The following is a 25,116-nucleotide window of genomic DNA, read 5'->3' as shown; positions in this document are numbered from 1 at the left end:
TTTGAACATGCATCAGATTACAATTGAGTGCATCCCATAATCAGTTCCCAGTTCCACATGTCCAAAAGGAGTAGGAAGAAGCAAAGCTTATTAAATCCTACCCCTCCATCTGGTACTTTTACAATCAGTAACTGTTACATTTGTTCACTTCCTGCTTTCCATAATACAGATTAAGGGTTTTTTTGTTGTTGTTATATGACCATACAATGACATAACTGCTTTCCTAATATAATTTAAGTTTTTATTATTATTATTATTTTTTATTTTATTTTATTTTATTTTGGTATGGATCAGATTACAATTGAGTGCATCCCATAATCAGTTCCCAGTTCCACATGTCCGAAAGGAGTAGGAAGAAGCAAAGCTTATTAAATCCTACCCCTCCATCTGGTACTTTTACAATCAGTAACTGTTACATTTGTTCACTTCCTGCTTTCCATAATACAGTTTAAGGTTTTTTTTGGGGTTTTTTTTTTAAATAATGTACCTCGTACCGAAGTAGGAGGTGATATGAGCATCCAATGCCATAATGGGTACCATAGTAAGTGTCAATATAGTGATATATATAGCACATCATGACTGGTTCAAGACTCTTCATCCTTGTATTTAGCAAACATCAACTGCTTGTATTGTTTCTTGAATTGGCTCATCGTTGTGCATTAGAAAACAGTACAAAACAGATCCTGCAAAATTAATTAATCCATCCGTTCTTGCTTTGGTTGAGTTTACCGTCCTTCTCCGACACGAACATCTTTACATCTTTACAAGAGACTGTATTGAAAACTGATGAAAGATGACATTTGTTGCCGTTTTCTTTGACCAGGAAGTCATGAGCAAGAAAGGAGAGGACATAAAAGAATCGTGTGCATCAACACGAAAATAAATAGCTTAAGCTATTACCGCGGCTTTTGAAATTGCGGTGCTGTGCAATGATCTTTCCCTGCTGCTCTTCCTCGCTCATCACTTGCCCGTGCACACACACACACACACACAAACACACACAAACACACACAAACACACAGGCACGCAGACACTGATGTGGCATAATTGTTTGTTTTTCTTGACAGGCAAAAATGCTTTGTTCTCTTTGTGATTCTCTTTGTTGTGTTACCTGACAAGTGTGTCTGTGTGTGTCGGTGTGTGTCAGGAAATGGAACCAGTGAACAAACGGTAAACCCGGTTCCTTGCCTGACTGCCTTGCAAAAGCTTAAACTGACAAAGAGGATTGCGTATGTCATCCTCGGGTTTAAGTGTAACTAGCTAGATTGACAGACGGAACAACATAGTCAATTTACACACACGGTCAAAAATGTGCAGAGGCAATTACAGGGAGGTGTATCAAAGCGATGGCGTAATCCCCCCCCCCCCCCCCCCCCCCCCGTATAAATGTGTTGGGGGCACGCCCCGAATTATCGGATTATCCCGACTCACGTTTGGTCAATCGTCATATCCTTTGTACTATTCTTGTTTGTTTGTTGTGAAAATGTCATGCAGACTCAAAGATGAGCCAAGCTAATGTCTTTGATACGGTATTGTACCGTCTGGTGGGTTGCTGGTTGCTGATTGGTTGGGCGCACATGCTTTGAAATTTCATGGGAGTCACTCACTGTAAATAAATAAATTCGTATGTGGTTAGTGTTACCGCTGAATTGTATATGTTAAATTATTTTTCTCGTTACGTCTTAAAAATGTATCTGTGGAAGGACCGTCATTCCACACGAAATGACTGGACTGTAATTTCATGGCGCAGCACAAGGTGGCGCATCCCGCACAGCGCACCAAATTTTGTGACTGGACTGCGCCGAGATGAGCATGGCAGCAGCGGCGCAGTGACAATTTTGTGAGCTGAGAGCTCGCCAGCTCGAACCCGGTCGGTCTGTTCTTGGCGCAGGCGAAGCGCAGCCGTAAATTGTCTGACGGGCGCACAGTGCAGACACGTCACCAAAACCTCTAAACAGTTACACTCATCGCTCATTTCCGTAGCTGTGCTTCTTCATACGCCAGACGCCCCCCCCCCCCTTCCCTCAGCAACCATCCAATCACAAATGAGCCAACACGCAGCGTAGACTTTGTGAAAACAGAGAAAGTGACCTATTATACAACTAACCACAACAACTAAAAACAACGATTCATATAATGTTGGTTGTTAAAATTTATATTTCTTTACTGTTCATTTTCACAAGTAAAATGCTTGAATTAGCCTGCTGCTGTGTTTAATGTAACTGTCAGGAACAGATGACACGTCCCACGAGGTGTCGTACGTGGTGAAAGACGCGGATCGTGGCCTCTGATGCGCAGTCCGGTATGGTGCATTCAAAGGCAATGCGAGACGTTCATTGAGACACGTTCATTTGATTGGTTAAGATAATTAAATTAAAAAAATACAAAAATATTACAAATTTTTAACTATAATGATGGAAATGGTAATATTAATGATGGTTATAATGATTATAAAAATAATGATAATAACAATAATAATATTACAATGATAATAATAACACGGGAAAACAAGACTGTGGCATGAACATGAATATACCTTGCAAAAAGGGGTCGGCATTTATAATTTTTTGCTTCAGCCTACTCCTTTTTGGGCTTGTGATCAGATAGTTGAATACAAATGTAAATAATGGAAAGTTATATTTTCATTGATGTAAGAAATCCACTGTAATGTTTCATATATTTGCCCAAAAAAAATTTGACATACTTGTATGTAATTCAAATAGTATGAAGCAGAATATGAAAACGTTGCACGAAACCACTGAAAGTGTTAGCCTTTTGCTGTAATCTCCGCCAGTCTTTTGAAGCTTTACGAGAGTGCATATGCTTAACTTTCAATGTCTTAATACGGTGTGTGTTTCTGTCTTTGATGTTTAGTATTGGGTTTGTAAAAGGATTGGTTTTACTGTCTCGGTGTGTACGTGTAGCGTAGACCGGTGCAGTCAATGTGGTTCACCTTGCGCCAGCCACCTGTAAGCCATCGGCAGAAATTAGCGTCTTCAACGTTGATGGCTTGCAGAACAGAGTGGGCAGTGAGAATGTGGACGGCTTTTTTTTTTTGTGCTTTTTTTGTAGTGATGTGTGCGTGTTGTTTGATGTATGCTATCAAACGTTTCATGATAGCGCTCAAACCTGCTCTAAAAAAAAAAAAAACACCGTATTGCAGACGGGAATGTATTTTGCATGGTGTGCTGCCCGTCACGTCACTCTATTTCTGAGTGCATCTCTGCTTCTTCTAAACCAGGGATCTCAAAATCAATTTACCTGGGGGCCACTGGAGATAGGGTCTGGGCAAGGCTGGGCCGCATCAGGTTTTAAAAAAAAAAAACCAAAAAAAACGCATTTATTAAAAACAAAAATATACAAACTTTTTCAGTGCTTTGGTTCCGATTTTCTACAATAAAAGCTCTGATAAAACATTACTGTTCTCAAATATCTTTATATATATATCTTTATTTGTTCATGTTATTATTAAGGATTACTGCTTAGTGTGTTGGCACAGGACAATACATTTATCTGTGGATTATTTAGTTCTTTAACTTCTACAAGCATGATTAATCGTAAATCGTAAATTTGGCTGCATATTTGGACCACTTGGGAAATTGCGTATCATGATGCATTTGAGAGTTAGCTGCCAAATGGTAACGAGTTATGCTACTTGACGCAAACAATAAGATTGTTAGAGGATAAAAAAAAATATGTTTGTACTGCAGCCTTGATAAAGAAAGACATACTTGGTCGTTTATCTTGTTGCAAGCAGGTGGTTGGCATGGATTTGGGAATATTTGCACCGACATTGGAACGTCTTAGTACGGCCCAGACAAAAAAGCCGATTGTTTGCTTTTTTTTTCTCCAATTCAACACAAGTTTATGCATATTGATTTTTAAAAGCCTCTGTTTGTGTTGCTCTTTGCAACGTACAAACCAACCCACAGATCAACACCCCAGCTGTGAGGTCTGGTGCCAGGACCGGGCTGCAGACCAGTCAGCTAAACAGGACCAGTCATCTCCTCATCACACCAAACAGCCTCCTGGCTACACAACAAGGGGACGCAGAAAAAAACTGGAAACAGACCGAGAAACTTAAAGGAAAAAAAAAATGGAGTCAGTATTTCCAATGCTCTGACTCAATGGTATCACATATCTAAGGACGGGGACTAGCCTATATCTTTTGTGTTTGTATCGGTACAAAACTGTACTGCTTCAGGGGCTTCGGAAATCTGGACTTTAATCAGGACCACATGAGTCTGCCACAGGAAGTCCTTACAGCAAAGGACAGGAAGCAGAAACACAAGGACCGCATCATTAGTTGCGCCATTTTCTCCAAAGCCCTACAGCCAATCGGAGCCTTAGACACAAAGAAAAGAGGCGTGGTCAGTGGTGCGTCTCTGGAATTATTTGTGTGTGTAGACCCTGCAGGCTGGAATTAATAACCTATTTGTTTACTAGACTTAATGAGTCCAGGTTGTGTGTGTGCGTTTAGAACAGGGGTCTCAAACACGCGGCACGCGGGCCAAATGTGGCCCGCAGGAGACTAGTTTGAGGCCCCCGCCTTGATATGAAAGTTTAACGTTAGTGCAAGTTTGATATGGATGCTGTATGGTATCATGTACCCAGAAAAAATGATTACGTTTGATTAATGTTCATGTTAAAGGTTAAATAACTGTTAATAGTTATCCTCCCTATCCGTGTGGAAGTGGTAAGTTTTGGGCTATTTAAGTTGAAAGGAAATAACTTGGAGGCTACCGTTTAGGTCGCTAGCTCTCTGGTTTGCGAGTTAGCATGTGTCTCAAACACACGGCCCGCGGGCCAAATGTGGCCCGCAGGACACTAGTTTGAGGCCCCCGCCTTGATATGAAAGTTTAATGTCAGTGCGGCCCGCGCCAATTTGACATGGATGCTGTATGGTATCACGTACCCAGAAAAAATTATTACGTTTGATTAATGTTCATGTTAAAGGTTAAATAACTGTTAATAGTTATCCTCCCTATCCGTGTGGAAGTGGTAAGTTTTGGGCTATTTAAGTTGAAAGGAAATAACTTGAAGGCTACCGTTTAGGTCGCTAGCTAACTCTAGTTTGCGAGTTAGCATGTGTCTCAAGACATTGCAGTTGCGCAATATGTTGTAAATAAAAAGAGTATAAATGTGACTATAGTCGTGTTTTGTCATGTCTACAGGGCTCTAATAATGCTTTGTTCATTTTAATCTGAAAAAATAATTTGTCTACCCACCAACTATATGTGGTTTATTAAGTTTTTATTATTTGCCCTTTTATTATTATTATTATATTTATTTATTACTGATTGATTGATTTTATTCTTGATTTGTTTATTTATTTTTCATGTTATTTTGTGCAGAAAAATAAAAATTAAGATATTTGAGAACAGTGGAATGTTTTATCAGAGATTTTCTTGTAGAAAATCGGAACCAAAGCACTGAAAAAGTTTGTATATTTTTCTGTTTTTAATAAATGCATTTTTTTTTTTTTTTTTTTTTTAATGGAAAACTTGATGCGGCCCAGCCTCGCCCAGACCCTAGCTCCAGTGGCCCCCAGGTAAATTGAGTTTGAGACCCCTGCATTAAAGAATATGCAGTGATGACATACATAATATTATTCTGCATTCTAGTAAAACTATTATTTTACTTTGTGTTAAACAATCCTAACTCTGTTATTGTTATGAAATACTTTGCTGCATCAGCATCCTGAATTGGTGCTTTCAGTTTGGGAAAATGTGTGTGTGTACATATGTGTGTGTCTGTGGGTGTATAGCCACTCTCCGAGGGGAAATTGTTGGAAAATGGACTCCAAATGTTGGCCTTTTAGCTTTGCAAACACAATATGAAGGCTTCTCCTTATGGCTCTCTCTCTTTTCCACTTGATCCCACACCCAAATAGCCCACCCTTCCACCCGCTACAATTCACCTGCCCGACAACCTCTTCAGGCTCTTCAGCACCCAATCCCCACAACACCCCCCCACCCTCACTCTTTTTCATCACACACACACACACACAGAGTCATTCCTGAGTGGGTAAATAGAGTAAATTGGGGCTGACCCAACAGGGGTTAGCGGGGGCCGCTCTCTCTTTTCATGTCAAAGCCATCTGAAGGCTGATTGGTTGATTGCGGTGCTCTCCGCTTCCAAAAGGCTCCCTTGTGCTATTGTAATTGCCCCATCATGCGTGTGTACACATATCCACCTATTTATCCACCTATTTAACACACACACACACACACACATGCAGACGCACACACACACACACATTCTTCCAGCCAAATGACTTAATTGGTGTTAATTGCATAATGACACTAGTGAATTGGTGCTGGGTCATAGGTGACGCAGTATGAAGTGGAATGAAGTGGGAGGGGTAGAGAACGGATGTGGAGAAGATGAGGAAGAGTACAACTTTTAGTCGGCAACTGTTTCTTACTTGTTTCAGCATGAAGCAATCCTTGACCCTGATGGCTGACGTGGGCCCATGTGACACACACACACACACACACACACACACACAGATGGTCCCTTGTGGGGTGGATGGATGTTCTATGCATTTAAAACACAAGGATTCAATTTTACGCCGTTAGAATCTGTGGCTCAGTGTCTAAGTGTACCTGCGTGTGTCTGTGGATTTTAACCCTCGTCTTGTGTGCGACCCGTTGCATGTTCTCCCCGTGCATGCGTGGGTTTTCTCCGGGTACTCCGGTTTCCTCCCACATTCCAAAAAAAAACCATGCTAGGTTAATTAGCGACTCCAAATTGTCCATTGGTATGAATGAGTGTGAATGGTTGTTTGTCTATATGTGCCCTCTGATTGGCTGGCCACCAGTCCAGGGTGTATACCCCGCCTCTCGCCCAAAAAGACGCAGTGGTGCAGGTTGACTGTGTTAAGCACCCCATGCAGTGGTAATTTCATCAAGCGCACCAATTTGCTGCGCCGAGATAGCCGTGGCGGCGCACCAGGGGAGGTGTCCACATTTTCAACTTCAATAATTTTGTGACAAAACAGTGCGCCCTGAAAGATTGCCAATTCCGACATGGTCTTTTCTTGGCGCAGGCGAAGCGCACCCTGCCAGTCATTGCTGTATATGTGTGTGCATGTATGTTGTTGTCTCAAGCACTATAAGCACTAAGCTCTAATTCTGTGGCGCAGGTTGACGGAGTTAAGCAACCCATGCAGTGGTAATTTCATCAAGCGCACCACTGTGCGTAGCAAATTTGGTAGAATGTGCTGCGCCGAGAATTTCAATAATTTTGTGACAAAACAGTGCGCCAAAGACGCCCTGAAAAATTGCCAATTCCGACATGGTCTTTTCTTGGCGCAGGCGAAGCGCACACTGCCTGTCATTGCTGTATATATGTGTGCACGTATGTTGTTGTCTCAAGCACTATATAGCGTCATACAAAGGACAGTAGTAGGGGTGTCATGGTTTGTTTTAATACCGATTCGATTCATATCGCAATTTGTGGTTGCCGATACAATTCACTGACGATATTTGCTCATCTGGAATGATACTCAAGGTAATAATATTCATTAATAATATAATAGTTGTAGTAGTTTATGTTTGTAGAACTGCGCTGCCTACGTAGTTACAAGTATTTGAAGATGAAGGGGCTCTAATTCCGTGGCGCAGGTTGACGGTGTTAATCACCCATGAAGTGGTAATTTCATCAAGCGCACCACTGTGCGCAGCCAATTCAGTAGAATGTGCTGCACCGAGATGGCCGTGGCGGCGCACCAGGGGAGGTGTCCACATTTTCAACATCAATAATTTTGTGACAAAAGATTGCCAATTCCGACATGGTCTTTTCTTGGCGCAGGCGAAGCGCACCCTGCACTGCACTGCCTGTCATTGCTGTATATGTGTGTGCACTACGTATGTTGTTGTCTCAAGCACTATGTAGCGGTATACAAAGGACAGTAGTAGGGGTGTCATGGTTTGTTTTAATATCGATTTGATTAATATCACAATTCGTGGTTGCCGATACAATTCATTGACGGTATTGGCTCATTTGGAATGATACTCAAGGTAATAGTATTCATTAATAAAAGAAATAAAATTAATAGTTGTAGTAGTTTATGTTTGTAGAACTGCGTTGCCTACGTAGTTACAAGCATTTGAAGATGAAGGGGCTCTAATTCCGTGGCGCAAGTTGACGGTGTTAAGCACCCCATGCAGTGGTAATTTCATCAAGCGCACCCAGATGGCCGTGGTGGCGCACCAGGGGAGGTGTCCACATTTTCATCTTCAATAATTTCGTGACAAAACAGTGCGGCAAAGATGCCCTGAAAGATTGCCAATTCCGACATGGTCTTTTCTTGGCGCAGGCGAAGCGCACACTGCCTGTCATTGCTGTATATGTGTGTGCACGTATGTTGTTGCGTCGTTGTATAGCGTCATACAAAGGACAGTAGTAGGGGTGTCATGATTTGTTTTAATACCGATTTGATTCATGATGAACGAGTGATGACATAGCCTGGTCTTCACCCTCTCTGAACGTGACCGTTCGTCATATCCATCACAAGGCTCAACTCCGGTCTCTCATTCTTCCTGTAGCATTTATAGCTGGTTGTCAGCTGTGCATGTTAGTCTCATTGATGTTGAGCTCGCACGGTGCCTGTCGTGCTTAAACTTGTTACGTCTGAATGCACTTTGTCATACCCACTGCTTTTTTAGTGTGTGGTATGTGTGCATCCTGTATTGACTCTTTTTAAGTGGTTCTCCAAGCCCAGATGATAGATGTACGGTTTTTATGAGAGTTCCTTCGAAAGGCATCCCCCACAGGCTCTTCAGGACACAAAAGACGCTGTCACGCTGTGCTTTTCTTGATCTTACCGTGTGTTCATCCAGATGTGTGCGGTGTTTGCCGGTGAAGAGTTTGGACGTGCATGTGTATGTGAACGCCTCCATGTGTGTGGAAGAGCTGTCACCTGTTCCTCGTGCCGTCTACAAGTCCTGTCTCTGGGCGAGCCTTTGAACTGGGCCACAGGAGATTCCTACACTGTGAAATAGCCCCGGACAGATTTACTCAATGAAAGAGCAAGACTTAACCACTGTTATTACGCCACTCTTTTTTTTCTTTTTTTTTTTAAACATCACTTTGTGTTTCTGTGTCTTTTTTTTGCTCTGCTATTCCTTGAGTCATTCTCAACCTTTGTCATTTACTGCTTCCTCACGTCAATGTGCTGTAACTGTGTATAAAGTTACGAGTATTTGAAGATAAAGGGGTGTAATTCTAATTCCGCAGGGTGACGGAGTGTTAAGCACCCAATGCAGTGGTAATTTCATCAAGTGCACCACTGTGCGCAGCTTATTTGCTGCGCCGAGATGGCCGTGGCGGCGCACCCGGGGAGTTGTCCACATTTTCAACTTCAATAATTTAGTGACAAAACAGTGCGCCAAAGATGCCCTGAAAGATTAACAATTCCGACATGGTCTTTTCTTGGCGCAGGCGAAGCGCACACTGCCTGTCATTGGTGTGTATGTGTGTGCACATATGTATGTTGTTGTCTCAAGCACTATATAGCGTCATACAAAGGACAGTAGTAGGGGTGTCATGGTTTGTTTTAATACCAATTCGATTCATATCACAATTTGTGGTTGCTGTGCCGAGATGGCCGTGGCGGCGCACCAGAGGAGGTGTCCACATGTTCAACTTGGTGCAATCATAATTTTGTGACAAAACAGTGCGCCAAAGACGCCCTGAAAGATTGCCAATTCCGACATGGTCCTATCTTGGCGCAGGTGAAGCGCACCCTGCACTGCACTGCACTGCCTGTCATTGGTGTGTATGTATGTTCTTGTCTCAAGCACTATATAGCGTCATACAAAGGACAGTAGTCGGGTTGTTTTAATACCGATTCGATTCATATCACAATTCGTGGTTGCCGATACAATTCACTGACAATATTGGCTCATTTAGAATGATACTCAAGGTAATAATATTCATTAATAATATAATAGTTGTAGTAGTTTATGTTTGAAGAACTGCGCTGCCTATGTAGTTACGAGTATTTGAAGATAAAGGTTGACGGTGTTAAGCACCTCATGCAGTGGTAATTTCATCAAGTGCATCACTGTGCGCAGCAAATTTGGTAGAATGTGCTGCGCCAAGATGGCCGTGGCGGCGCACCAAGGGAGGTGTCTACATGTTCAACTTGGTGCAATGACAATTTTGTGATAAAACAGTGCGCCAAAGATGCCTTAAAAGATTGCCTATTCCGATATGGTCTTTTCTTGGCGCAGGCGAAGCGCACCCTGCACTGCACTGCCTGTCATTGGTGTGTATGGTGTGTATGTGTGTGTATGCGTGTGTTTTCTCAAGCACTAAGTAGCGTCATACCAAGGACAGTAGTAAGGTTGTTTTAAAACCGATTCATATCACAAAACTAGTCAGTCGTCAGTCAGTCAACCAGTCAGCATCATCTTGGGAAAAAGTGAAGGCACCTGGCTGGGCGTCTCCAGCAGGTGAGCTCAAGTCGATGATTCATAAGAAGCGCAACTGTGGTATGTCTTGCAGCTCCGCCCAAAACGGGAGTGGCCGAAATCTAAATGAGAGACAACAAAATCAGTCACAAATCCAACAAAAATGCAAAGATCACAAAATAGCAAGATCGCCAAACTTGTGTTACAGTAGAGCGCGACAGTACCCCCCCCCCCCCTTGTACAGCCGTGAAAAGGAGCATTTGTTGAGCAAATGTTTAATATGGAAGATGATAAATGACGCAGGTGGTGTCATCTCACAGGCCGGATTAAACCCATCTGCGGGCCTGATCCGTACAGGATCCGGATATTTGAAACCCCTGCAGTAGAGCAAATTGCTGAACACATATCAATGTATTTGGATCTTATGAATAGACAGTAGCCTAAATAAATAAAACATATAAACATACAATTCACAGACACCTACAAAAACGTTGGTGTGTTATTTCTCACAGGTGTTTAGGCGTGGCTGTCTGAGCTGTTGAACATGTGTCAGAACCCGGGGGTGGTGGGGGGGGGGGGGGGGTAGACAATGTAATTATCCAAGCAAAACACTATTTATCTCACACAAACACTGTCTGCATGTGCACGTGCGGCGTGGGGTGTATCAGTTGCTAATTAATGAACTTTTTTTCGCATTTCGAATTGGAAAACAGAAATGTTTTTCTTTCTATTGCAGATTAATCTCAGAAAATTAATCTCACATTTTCAACTTCAATAATTTTGTGACAAAAGAGTGCGCCAAAGATGCCCTGGAAGATTGCCAATTCCGACATGGTCTTTTCTTGGCGCAGGCGAAGCGCACACTGCCTGTCATTGCTGTATATGTGTGTGTTTTAATACCGATTTGATTCATATCGCAATTTGTGGTTGCCGATTCTGCGACCATTAAAATGAAAGAGTAATTCAAAACCAGCAACTCATTCATAACCACGGATGCGCAAAAAAAAACATCGGCGCACCTCGTCTTTACAAAGACTTTAACTGGCTTTATAACAGATTTTCCTGTACTTATAACTTATAACAATTATTCATGAGGATTCTGTGACCGTCGGAATATTTATCCATTCATTCTAGAACACTTTTGAAGTTATTGGACGCAAGCACCTGGCCTGCAAGCACTGTTCATGTTCATCCCAAAGGTTGAGGTTTGGTCCGTGGAGTTTTTCCACACCAAAACCATCCAACCGCGTACTTGGGACCTTTATGAACTGTTGGAATAGTAAAGGGGCTTTCCCGTGAAGTGTTCCTCAAGCAAGAAATCATGCAAAATGTCTTGGTATATTTAATAATAGTCATTTTTTTTCCCCAAAATTTCAAATGACCCTACAGAAAGTAATCATCTGCAAAGGGCATTTTTGTTCCCCGCAAGTATTTTGGTTGACTTTTCCTTCAACGAGGTAAGTCGACTGAGACGGCTGTCACCTGTCATTACGGCGAACCGGGGGAGAAATGCGGGGTATGCCATTTAAACTGGCCCACTCAAGGATGTGGGGTAATGTGAGTGATGGTTAAAAGTCACAGTCTGTGACCTGAGAAAGCTCCTACTAAACATCAGCACATGACCTTGCTCGAGAGGCCTGAATTCTTTCTGCGTTAAGCTGATACTATTCCCAGCGCCACCCAGACAAATGGACCCGAGTTCACACACACACGTACGCACACACACACACACACACACACACACACACACACTCGCAACCCAAAGTTACATTTCATCCTGAATGAGCTGTGTGATTCTTTTCCAGTTACTGGAAGTCTGCAAACACTTTACTCCGTCCACTTTCACCGCTTATTTTCAATAAGCTTTACTTTATGGCAGGGGTCTCAAACACGCGGCCCGCCGGCCAAATGTGATATGGATGCTGTATGGTATCATGTACCCAGAAAAAATTATTACGTTTGATTAATGTTCATGTTAAAGGTTAAATAACTGTTAATAGTTATCCTCCCTATCCGTGTGGAAGTGGTAAGTTTTTGGCTATTTAAGTTGAAAGGAAATAACTTGAAGGCTACCGTTTAGGTCGCTAGCTCGCTAGTTTGCGAGTTAGCATGTGTCTCAAGACCCTGCGGTTGCGCAATATGTTGTAAATAAAAAAAGTATAAATAACTGTTAATAGTTATCCTCCCTATCCGTGTGGAAGTGGTAAGTTTTTGGCTATTTAAGTTGAAAGGAAATAACTTGAAGGCTACCGTTTAGGTCGCTAGCTCGCTAGTTTGCGAGTTAGCATGTGTCTCAAGACCCTGCGGTTGCGCAATATGTTGTAAATAAAAAGTATAAATGTGACTATAGTCGTGTTTTGTCATGTCTACAGGGCTCTAATAATGCTTTGTTAATTTTGTGGTTTCTTAAGTTTTTATTATTTGCCGTTTTATTATTATTATTATATTTATTTATTACTGAGTGATTGATTTTCTTTATTCTTGATTTGTTTATTTAGTTTTCATCTTATTTTGTCAACAAAACAGAACAATTATTCATGAGTCTTCGGGCGAGAGGCGGGGCACATATAGACAAACAACCATTCACACTCACATTCATACCTATGGACAATTTGGAGTCGCTAATTAACCTAGCATGTTTTTGGAATGTGGGAGGAAACCAGAGTACCCGGAGAAAACCCACGCATGCACGGGGAGAACATGCAAACGAGGGTGGAATCGAACCCTGGTCTCCTAGCTGTGAGGTCTGCGCGCTAACCACTCGACTGCCGTGCCGCCTAGGAAGAAGCAAAGTTGATTAAATCCTACCCCTCCGTCTGGTACTTTTACAATTAGTAACTGTTACATTTGTTCACTTCCTGTTTTCCTAATATAGTTTTAAATTAAAAAATTAAAAAATTTAAAAATTTAAAAAATTTAAAAAATTTAAAAATTTTTAAAATTTTTTTAAAATTTTAAAAATTTAAAAAATTTAAAATTTAAATTGAGGCATCAAAAGCAGTATCGGGCACAAATATCGGCCCAAGCAAAATCGGCCATCGGCTAAGGGTAATGGAAAAAAATCGGTATCTGTATCGGCCCCAAAAAAACCCATATCAGTCGATCCCTAGTTTAGAGCATTCTGTCATAACTGTCTCAAATATCTTATCTGTTTTTTTACTCAGATACGGTCCTGCCGGAGCGTCTGCTGCGTGTGAACGGTCTCGCTCTCGATGTCTCTTCAGTTTTACTCCCACTCTCTCCCCGCCGCACCCCCCGAGGCTGCAAAGGTGGGCATTCCCCTCCAACCAAAACATCACTCTAAAACCGTATCTTCTGCTGATCCCTTTTCCTATTTCGCTCATTGCGAGGCGGTCGTGCCTTTAGGCGGTGGGACCCCACAGCGTGAGGAGCTTAACACACACACACTCAAACACACACACATGCTAAAAAGTATGTTTGATCTGGCGTTCATGTTTATTTCATGTTTGAGACTAAGGAAGGAATCATTTAAACTCTGATGAAGTCATCAGACCCATTTGGTACAGCTCGGAATTAGCTGTTAGCTGCTTAGCGTTAGCTCGAGGTCAGTAGCAAACCACCACATATTGTAAGAGTTTATTTTCCGAGTGCGTGTCCAATGTGTCCAATATCCTGGGGCGGCTTCTGACCCCGTATGGCAGCGAGCAAGCGGCCCCCGGTCACTAGCTTGAATGGTTTCTTCCTGAGACTGGACTTACTCAGCTTACTTAGCTGTTTTGTGGTTGACTATGGCCTGTAATTAGTCCAAAAATTCGGGATATGAGTTTTTGGTCCATTTTGAAATTTTAAATCCAATTTAAAATTAAAAATTATATTTTTTAAATTTAAAAAGCAAAGTTTATTAAATCCTACCCCTCCATGTGGTACTTTTACAATTAGTAACTGTTACATTTGTTCACTTCCTGCTTTCTTAATATATTTTTAAATTTTTAAATTTTTAAATTTTTAAATTTTTAAATTTTTAAATTTTTAAATTTTTAAATTTTTAAATTTTTAAATTTTTAAATTTTTAAATTTTTAAATTTAAAACTATATTAGGAAAGCAGGAAGGATGGAGGGGTAGGATTTAATAAACTTTGCTTCTTCCCAGGCGGCACGGCGGTCGAGCGCGCAGAGACCTCACAGCTAGGAGAACCAGGGTTCAATTCCACCCTCGGCCTATTTCTGTGTGGAGTTGTTGCATGTTCTCCCCGTGCATGCGTGGGTTTTCTCCGGGTACTCCGGTTTCCTCCCACATTTACAAAAAACATGCTAGGTTAATTAGCGACTCCAAATTGTCCATAGGTATGAATGTGAGTGTGAATGGTTGTTTGTCTATATGTGCCCTGTGATTGGCTGGCCACCAGTCCAGGGTGTACCCCGCTTCTCGGTGGACAGCTAGGATCGGCTCCAGCACCCCCCGCGACCCTTGTTAGAAGGGCAAATCAGTTAAGAGACAGAACTTGAACTGTGGGCAATAAAGAACAGATGGAGAAATGGTGAGTCTGTGGGCAGGGGAGTGGGGATGAGGCTTGTTGGTTTAGGAGTGAGAACTGACGGGTCAGTGGCTTTGGTGCCATCTTGAGAAGACATCAAGCGGAGGAGGGAGCCACGGGGCTATTAGCACATCCGGAAATGACAAACGAGTGGGGCGCAAATGAGCAAGGCAGTGTTTTGAAAGTACATATATATAAAAAGTACACATAATGTTTATGCACATTTATCTCTGTATCAGTTTTTGTAAATTTTGCATCCATCCATCCATTACCATCCAGATCCCAAGCAGAGATTCAAACCCAGATCTTCCCTGACTCAGTGACCAACATGCTAACCACTCTTCAACCATGCGACGGCATCCTAAACCATCAAAGCAAAATAAATACCGCAATCCACCTAGAAGCTAATACCTCCACCTCCCATACCCTTATGGGAGTACCTTATGGGCTCGCATCCGGTAAGAGGCTTGTTACCACGTCAGTCGGCATGGCCTCTTATCAGACCATCAGACTATGCCCAGATTCTCTTTCCAGATGGAGGTGAGATAGGACTCCAGAAGCCCGGTCCCCCGCAGACACTGAGCGCACGGAGGCCCCTCCTGATCCTCCTACCTGATGGAGGTGCTTTAATGTGGGCTCGGGTTTCACTTTGTCCCCTCCGCCCACACCCCCGCCCCCATCTCACCCTGGACCGATATCTACATTCAGGCATGTTCAAGGCCCATGACCTAGACGCTGACGGTCTGTTGAAGCTCCACAGAGAGGTTTAGTTCTAGGTCAAGGTGTTGCTTTTTAAAGAGCCAGACACATGGGTTAGGGGAAACTAAAACCACGTTTACACTTGAAATGTTGTTCCAAATTTCTGGCACTAATAGTCTTTTGCGTCTTTTACGGTTTTTCATACCAGTGCGCAACATTTTCAGCCATAAATTAACGCGTAACTTATGCACACACACTCGTCTTTATGCTTTTCAGGTATGCCGTCTACATCAGTGCTTCTCAACTGGTTTGACTCCCACCGCCCATCATCACCGCTCAATGGTAAGCGGTCACCCAAATTGCAGAATTTCTTCTCCAGCAGATATTTGGTAATGGTAATGGTTTTATTTCATTTGAACATGCATCAGATTCCAATTGAGTGCATCCCATAATCAGTTCCCAGTTCCACATGTCCGAAAAGAGTAGGAAGAAGCAAAGCTTATTAAATCCTACCCCTCCATCTGGTACTTTTACAATCAGTAACTGTTACATTTGTTCACCTCCTGCTTTCCTAATATAATTTAAGTTTTTTTGGTGTTTTTTTTTTTACTTTATTTTATTAATTTTTATTTTAAAAAATGTTTTAATTAATTTTTATTTTTTTTATCTTATTTAATATTTTTTAATTTTGTAAAAAAATATATATTTTTTAATTTTTTTTGTCACGTACCAAAGTACTTTTGACTTCCTTACTCAATCCATTCCATAGTTTGATTCCACATACTGAATTGCTATGGCTTTTTAACATAGTCCTAGCATAGAAGTGTTTGTACTCAAATGTACTTCTTCCCTGAGATCATATTTCTCCTCTCTTGTAGAGAAGTATTGGATGACAGTTTTAGCTAATTGGTTATTTTTAGCCTTATGCATTATTTTAGCTGTTTGAAGATGAACTATATCAGCAAGTTGAAGTATTTGTGATTTTAGAAATAAGGAGTTAGTATGTTCTCTGTAGGCGGCATTATGAATTATCCTTACTGGCCTTTTTTGCAGTACATTTAGCGAGTGAAGAATGCTTTTGTAGTTATTACCCCATATTTTCACACAATAAGTAAGATATGGTAGAACCATAAACCTATCTTGCATTCGATCAGTCAGTTTCAGTAATTAAAAGTCCAAATAAAACAGTCAACAAACGTTCGCTCTAACCGGGTATTCCCTCTCGCTCCTGTTAGAAGGAGCTGACGCTAGCTCTCGCCCATGCAACAGCTCAGTGACTGCGGCTCACCGCTGAACATACCCGCATGCTTTATTATAGTGAAGTGCAAAGACTGCTGTTCTCCGTGACGCTGCACACGATCCCGCTCTCTGACACCAACGCCGCAGAGAACAACTTCATTCCAACCACAGAGTCAGCTGACCGTCTTGTCCGGCCGCGACGTTGCGTCTCCGCTTAACGGCATACTTCAGCACACGGCGCCCACAAGCTGGTAACATTTGTAGATGACAGTGCCCGCACTTCCTGTGTAGAAAGTCTGGGTTCTCGAAACTCGTAATTTTTGCCATCCAGCTGTCGCCCAAAGTAGTACAGGCCGACAACTTTAGCCACATTTCCACAAGGCGGTACAGTTTCCTGTAGTTCAGCAAAGCATTCTATAATAAATTCTTACTATATGTTGTTGAAGGAGAATCATCACTTCCATTTAGAAATGCCGTTTTGCCGATTAATATGGTCATTTATTTTTTTTAATTACATATAATGTATGTGAATGGAGCGATACCATATTAGGGTTAATATTTTATTTCACTACTTTGATGATGCAGCTACAGTGCAGCCATTCCACTGGGGGGCGACACGGCCAACATGGCATGTGTGACTTTGTATCACTAGTCAAACCAACCGAAACAAGCAGACAAAAAAAAGACTGTCTGTGACTGATGCACGATCGTGCCCGCTGTCTTAAAATATGTAAAAAATTAACTAGCGTTCCTGTGCAATTGTAGCCAATATTGTGGCCAGTCAACGCAGGTTAAATGTATTGAGTTATTGAGTATCTGGACAGTGCTGCACGGCTAAGCATCGTGCAGTCGCGAAAGTTACGGAACAAGTTTTCGACTGTGTCTCGTGATTCATGACACAATCTTCGTACTCAGTTCTGTGTTTGCGCTTGAGATGGTACGACAAATTTGCCGTGTCCACAATTCCGTTTTAGGGTTTTACATGCTGTGGTACACATCTGAAATTGATATGAATTGAACAGAAGTTGTGATATGTATTGTTTAGTTATCACCTATATTTGTGAGACTTAATTATGTAAATGTGGATTATAATTATTTCATATATAAGTTCGGGATTCTTGCAAACATGGCATGTGTGACTTTGTATCACCAGCCAAACCACCTGAAACAAGCAGACAAAAAAAGACTGTCTGTGACTGATGCACGATCGTGCCCACTGTCTTGGAAAAAAATGGACCATGTAGTCATGAAACTAGCGCTTTTGTGCAATTGTAGCTAATGTTGTGGCCAGTCAACACAGGTTAAATGTATTGAGTGTCTGGACAGTGCTGCACGGCTGGGCATCGTGCAGTTGCGAAAGTTACGGAACAAGTTTTCGACTGTGTCTCGTGATTCATGACACAATCTTTGTACTCAGTTCTGTTTTTGCGCTTCAGATTGTACGACAAATTTGCCGTGTCCACAATTCCGTTTTAGGGTTTTACATGCTGTGGTACACAAAGGACGCCAATGTGTTTATCATTTATGCCGATCTAAGTCATTTACTTATCAATGGAAGACTTTATACTGGAATATAAACATTATGACACCCCCCCCCCTAAAAAGGTATTCAAATACTCCACCACCTGGAGCTGTAAAGTGAATTAAAGCCGGTGTGTTTGGTTGTAAAGTTCTTCGGTTCCTGTCACCTGACGTCTGAGGTCGCTCACATCGTTGTGCTTGTGAAAGAGCTGCGTTACGGTGTTGATACGCCACAACCCTGCAGGCACTTTCAAGACATTGATCAGGCCTTTCTCGATAATATAAAGACCATTTTTTAACTGAGCGAAGGAATTAATAAATGTAAGCTTATTGGAGTACAAGATGAACTTGGAACAGAAAGATCAAGAGAGTCCGGGTGGGGGTGGGGGTGGGGGTGGGGGAGGAGAGAGAGGAATTTGGGAGGCAATACATAGAATTCTGTGCACCTTTTAGCACCTTTTATTGTTGTTGCACAAACCGGCATTTAGGACCTGTATGAACATTTTACCCTTTAAGAACATAGTTTCTTTTTTTGCCTCGGGACGCAATAAATGAATATTTGAGCATGTCGTGCCAGTAACACTTTTTCTGTCTTCCTGTCTGGTGTATGTGTCTTTGTAGTGTGTGTGTGTGTGTGTGACAGTTGTGTGTGTTAGAGTTTATTTCACAATCATTTTATTGGATTGCATGATGCAAATGCATCGTCAAGATGGTTTGTGTCCACAAAAAAATCATCTGGAATAGGTTGTATAGATTCCACCCATATCACTAAATTTGGGGGAAAACTCGTGAAATGATCTGTTCCTGAGTCAACCAAAGGCTGAACTGGCCCTGGCAACTCGTCAATGCTGACACTTTGCGACAAGGTAAACAAACTCGCCAGTCGCAGCTTCACATCGTTGACTGTGACGATCGACCCCGTATCAGGAACTGCGGGAACTGGCTTGTGCATGATTTCGGTCTTCCATCCATCCGTTCATCCATTTTCCTCCGCTTATCCGGGTCCGGGTCGCAGGGGCAGCAGTCTTAGTAGGGAAGCCCAGACTTCTGTGTCTGTGATCGGACCACTCCCATCTGTACTGAGCCAGACAAAGTGGGTCCATAGACAGCTTTGGACTCAATGTAGAAGTTCTTCATGGCATTGCAATCAGCAAATGCCTATATCTCATCGACTTAGTCGTCCGTCATTACCATACTGGAAAAAACTGGTTTAGAGTATGTCATTCATAGTATTCCGTGGAATAAATTCAAAGTTAAACATTGTCCATTAGGACTCTATATTTTGGAAGGCTATCGTTCCCATCAAAAGCCAACTCCAGCTAGTAGCATCTGTACCTAAAAGATGTGTCTAGCCCCAGAAAGCCTTTGCAGCTTATTGTTCACATACCTCGGTCTTGTCAGCCCCTCTTGGCCTGCGTCAGTAAGCCTCAGGCTTACTCACTTTTGCATTCACATTGCATGTTTGCTCAGATGAAGGAAATTATGTAATTAGCCTGTGACCGATTGTTTTCTTTCACTTTTCACACCACATCCCCCCCTGAAACCGGCCCCTTGCCACCTTTAGGTCTCTGTCTATACCCCATTTCCGGTTTGCACTTCTTTATTATGGTTTTGTACTGCAACTGTCCTTGAACGTAGCTTACTCTACGTAGGAGAACATGCAAAACTCCACACAGAGATGGCCGAGGGTGGGATTGAACTCGGGTCTCGTAGCTGTGAGGTCTGCGCGCTAACCACTCGGCCGCTGTGCAACTAAGTAGGATTCATTCATTTATTCATTTTCTACCACCTTTCCTCACGGGGGTGCTGGAGCCTATCCCAGCTGTCTTTGGGCGAGAGGTACACCCTGGACTGGTGGCCAGCCAATCACCGGGCACATATAGACAAACAACCATTCACACTCACATTCATACCTATGGACAATTTGGAGTCGCTAATTAACCTAGCATGTTTTTGGAATGTGGGAGGAAACCGGAGTACCCGGAGAAAACCCACACATGCAAACTCCACACAGAGATGGCCAAGGGTGGAATTGAACCCTGGTCTCCTAGTTGTGAGGTCTGCGTGCTAACCACTCGACCGCCGTGCTGTAGAATTGATTCATCTAAAGTTCTCAATGGTTTTTTACATAGATAGTTGACACAAACACAAAATCAATATTGCTAGCTAGTGCTTAAACACAATAGGAATGAGCTATTGTGGTATAAATAGTACACAATGTACACAATGCCAAGTAAATTACAGTGAAAGTATCCAGTATATTTCTAGTACAGGCATGCAGAAATATGCTGACTCCTTTTAAAAACGCATATGATTAAATCAAGAAATTAAATGAATAAACGGGCAAAATTTAACCCCCCCCCAATGGTAGACCCAAAGTTCCGCCCTTCGGTGCATATAGGCATATGGGGGGGGGGGGAACCTGGCATTTTGCACTCTAATTCCAGCCGGCCTGGAGGCCTGGAGGGCTAAGAAGGGCCTCACTGTTGCTCTCTGGATCAGCCAGGTATTGCTTACATAAAAAGCAAGTGAAAACAGCTGTAGGGATAATTAGCTTGATTCTCCATTACACGCTATGAGGGCCAATAACTAAAAAATGGAGTTTTGTTTGGGTTAGAGCCGCAGCCCCATCTAGCAGGAAGTTGTAAAAGTCAGGCAGAAGAAAACGAAACACAAAGAAAATGAGAAATTCAAAAAACTAAGAAATATCTTGAGGTCATTGTTTTATTGGAGATGTACTCACTTCCAGGTAGTTATACTTGTAACGTTGTCACATGTATGAACGCAGTCTGCTAAGCATGCTCGAAAATCCTACTCAGTGCAGGTGGTGTAAATTAACGCCCCCCACCAGAGAAAACGAGGCTGGTTTTTTGCAATACCATAACATGTAAACATGTAAAATATGTCTTAGGAAACGTGTCTTACATTCATTATCCAGGCTTTACTGAAACGGAATATACGAAAACACACGTATAGAAAACCTCTTGTAAGATCTGCAGATGTTTGACTAGTTTCTGGCAGGTGACACCTCCAGTTTTCTGGAAAACTGGTGTCAGCTGAGGTTGGACGGTGGAGCCGCGAGACCACCAGTCGCCACGACGGTGTGTATGGCGTACCGCAAGGGCTTTCTAACCATCGCCTTAACCTTGATGGGATCTGCTGGTAGTTGGCCTTTCTTCTCAATGTATCCCAGGAGCGATACAGATACTTACGTTTCTCCACTTTGACAAAACCGATACTCCAACAGATGTTGTAGCACAAGGTGGACATGCTGAAGGTCTCTAGGATATTGTCAAGACTCTCAGCGAATCCTGTTGCATTCCCAGGTCAGTTGGGAGACATAGTCTCTCCGACGTGTCATGGGTCTCCCCCGAGGTCTACTACCGGTTGGATGTGCCTTGAACATCCTAACCGGACGCCGAAACCACCTCATCTGGTTCCTATTCAGTGTCTATCCCGGATAATTCTCACCTCATCTCGAAGGGAGTCCTTTCAGTCACCACCCAAAGCTCATGACCATAGGTGAGGGTAGGGACGATTCCATTTGATTCTTGATCCACGGAATAACCCTACGGTAGATGTTTGTGACCGTTATGATTCTCACGTCTCCTCGACCTCTGGAACCCTGCGGAAAAAACGAATTTAGACTGCTTGTACCCAAGATCTTGTCCTTTTGGTCACCACCCAAAGGTCATGACCGTAGGTGAGGGTAGGAACGTAAATCAATGTAGAAATCGAATTTTACTCATGGATTATCGGGATGGATCGGGTCTTCATGATGGACGATTCCATTTGATTCTTGAATAACCCTACGGTAGATGTTTGGGACCGTTATGATTCTCACGTCTCCTCGATCTCAGCTGCTTGAAATTAGCATTCAAATGATCGTTCCTGTGTGGGACTGCCATTAAAGCCGTTAAAGTAGCCAGTAGTTCCTCTGACTGAAGCAACGAGGCTCCTCAGCATGATGGACATTCATCATTGTTTCGTTTTCTTTTTTCAACAACCCTCAGGAAAAAAAGAGCGTAGTTGCTGAATGCTTTGCATCCTGAATAAGAGACACATTCCGAATACGTTTTTTTTTTTTTAAATTAAAGAACACTTGATGTTTGGGATGCTGCCAACTGCATTTAGAACATTCTTAAGGAGCTCTGGAGGCTTGCCAGACATTTTGGAGCAATATATGGCAAACCCGACAGGAGATACTGAGCTTATTCGTCGACTACCTTGCAATGTTTATGTAAGATTTCATTCGATGACTGATGACCTTAAAAACAACAAGCTAGATGATGAATCTTCATATGTCTATGTCCATTTTAGCACTTCATTTTCTTTGGTGCTTGTTTTCTTAACTTGGTATTTGACCCCTCACACTAATGCTTTTTCATTCTGTTTCTATCAACGACTGCTTGGACAGCCGCGTATCAAGAGGTCCAAGAGCTTCAACGGGCACACATTCGGACCACCGTACGCCATTGACTGCCAGACGTACACCCACTTCGGGACCCTTCTGATAAGCTCTGAATGTTGTCTTCGTCTTTGCGGACTAATGCATCACACTAATGTGACTTTGTGTCAGTCGTCAGCGTTTGGCTTCGTTTCATGTGGTCCACTGCCTTCATGGTTCACGTTGTTTGGGTGAAACTATGGACGGGATCCATTTCTCATTTTTTGGAGATCTGGACAACGGATCCACCCGCTTTTGACTACTAAGTAGCCAAACCAGAGCCAGCGTAATCATCCGTCAACTTCTGGACCACTTGTTTATTTCAGCAGTAAATGCGTTTATATGTGGAGCTAAATATTGGACTTTGTAAATACCACAGCATGGACCTCGCTCCCTCATGTCCACCAAGACCTTCTCAATGTACTGTGCCAAAAGAGACATCCTGTTTGCCGTTTATCTTGTTTGCTCAACCTGCTGTGCACTTGTTTAAAGGGGACCTATTATGTTTTTTTCCACGTTTCTGACCCATAAATGTAGATAAAATACTGTAGTCAGGTGTTAAACCATGCCAAAGTTTCAGATAATGAGGTTTGTGCATTTGGAAGTGAGTCCTGAAAGAAGTTTGGCATGGCTCAAAACGCCCTGTTTCAGAAGGCGGGGTAAACATGCCTCTTTGTGATGTCACAGATGTCAGATGTTTGTGATGCCCTTATATGGGTGTGGCTGTAAATCCCAAGCCCTGCTTCTGCCTGCTACTCTGTTTACAAAACAAGCTCAGGCAGAAGTTACTGTATTTGGTTTATTTCCAGCAAGAAAAAAATATTTCCACCCCGGGTCTGTTTTTGTGAACATGAACGTGAAATATCCGCCAAACTGTTGCTGGAGCCATAAGCAGCGTGCTCTCGCTAGGAAAGGTGCATTAATTTTGAACACGCTTTGTGTCCACGCGGTGCCCTAATGTCTGGCGCACCAACGGCACCGCTGACAAAGTGTGTCCGACAATCAGTGCTCTTCCTCAGGTAGGCAAGGTCACCGTTACCACACAGGGGTCTCCAGCCAGTGGCTCCTAAACACTTTTCAATTAGTTCTCCAAAGACTTTGGGGTTCATTTGTAGTTAGGAAGCACTTTGGGCGTGTGTCCAATAACAGCGTAGTGGGCGTGCCCGGAGGCGGGTCGTGGGTGGAATAAATTAAAACAGACTGTTTTGGCAGGTAGCCCAAAGGAAGCCCAAGGAAATACAGCTGGAATATGTGCATATTCTGGAAGATCTAGAAAGTTGTGAGGGTTATTGTGTGTACCTGCTCTATAGGAGTCCACAACTCAATACAAAGGGTCAAAAAATGAGAATAATAGGTCCCCTTTACTGTTTTTTTGTTTAATTTTTTTGTAATACTAGTTTTACATCCAGTGCCAATCATTGTTTTGAAAAGTTTATTCTGTAAATCCGAGTGCTTAACAACTATTTATTTACTTTATAAAGAAGCAACTTGCAAGGTGAAGCCTCAAATACATAATTCACAATTATGGACACTTGGACTTGAGGCTTAGTACTTTGGTACCTGAGTATCGAATATACTCGCGAAACTGTAAAATCTTGGTACATTACTGCCAGAAAACATCTGATACCCTTTACAAATGGACATAAAATGCTAATTGCTAATTTGTTAGTTGTTTTTTTTTTGTTTGTTTCATTTGCTCCCACCCGTATCTCTGGGGGGGGGATTCATCCTTGACTTCCACAGTTCCAGTGTTTTGCAGTGGTCAGCGTGTTTTCTGTTATTTTAATAAACCATTTTTCGCAAGAATTCCATAGTGTCTTTTATCTGAAATAATGTCAATGGCGCTTATCCACATAAAGGTCGTCATGTGCTGGAGCCTATCCCAGCTGTCTTACACCCTGGACTGGTGGCCGGCCAATCACAGGGCACATATACACAAACAACCATCTCAGTATGAACGTATCTGCAAAAGCGACCGCAGTGTTAGAGCCACAAAACTCCTGGGCCTGCAGAACAACTTTGGGAAGTTGAAAATCCGAATCAATCCAGTGAGCCTTAAGACGAAGAACCGACATCTGATCTCCATATATCACTTGTCAAACTAACTGAGGATGAGATGCCTTATTTAAGGAGACTTTGAGACGTGAGAGTTCACTGTCTGGTGAAGCTCTGTCAGCGGTACGTCTGTGAAATATTTTGGTCCAGGAATGACGTAGCGGGGGCTCTAAGTGAGTGAGCAGTCGGCGGAATCCGGTATCTTCCGCAACTGTAAAAGACTGGTCATCTAGTCCAA

General features: G+C 42.5%; 1 protein-coding gene across 2 annotated transcripts in view; it reads left to right on the top strand.

Annotated features, from left to right (window-relative positions):
- Positions 1-24,629, top strand: part of LOC131136511 (ERC protein 2-like) — a 122,361-nt gene extending 97,732 nt beyond the window's left edge. Inside the window, exons 15-17 of one of the 2 annotated variants that reach the window (XR_009131749.1) lie at positions 13,586-13,690; positions 15,893-15,958; positions 22,794-24,629. The gene's annotated coding sequence lies outside the window, so the exon portion shown is untranslated. The remainder of the gene's footprint in view (positions 1-13,585; positions 13,691-15,892; positions 15,959-22,793) is intronic. The other variant, XM_058083417.1, reaches the window with a different exon arrangement.
- Positions 24,630-25,116: the final 487 nt, after the last annotated feature.

The sequence above is a fragment of the Doryrhamphus excisus genome, chromosome 10 (assembly GCF_030265055.1).
Source record: "Doryrhamphus excisus isolate RoL2022-K1 chromosome 10, RoL_Dexc_1.0, whole genome shotgun sequence".
In the NCBI taxonomy this organism is placed as follows: Eukaryota; Metazoa; Chordata; class Actinopteri; order Syngnathiformes; family Syngnathidae; genus Doryrhamphus; species Doryrhamphus excisus.
Note: the sequence above shows the minus strand (reverse complement) of the source record. Positions and strands in the feature narration are given on the sequence as shown.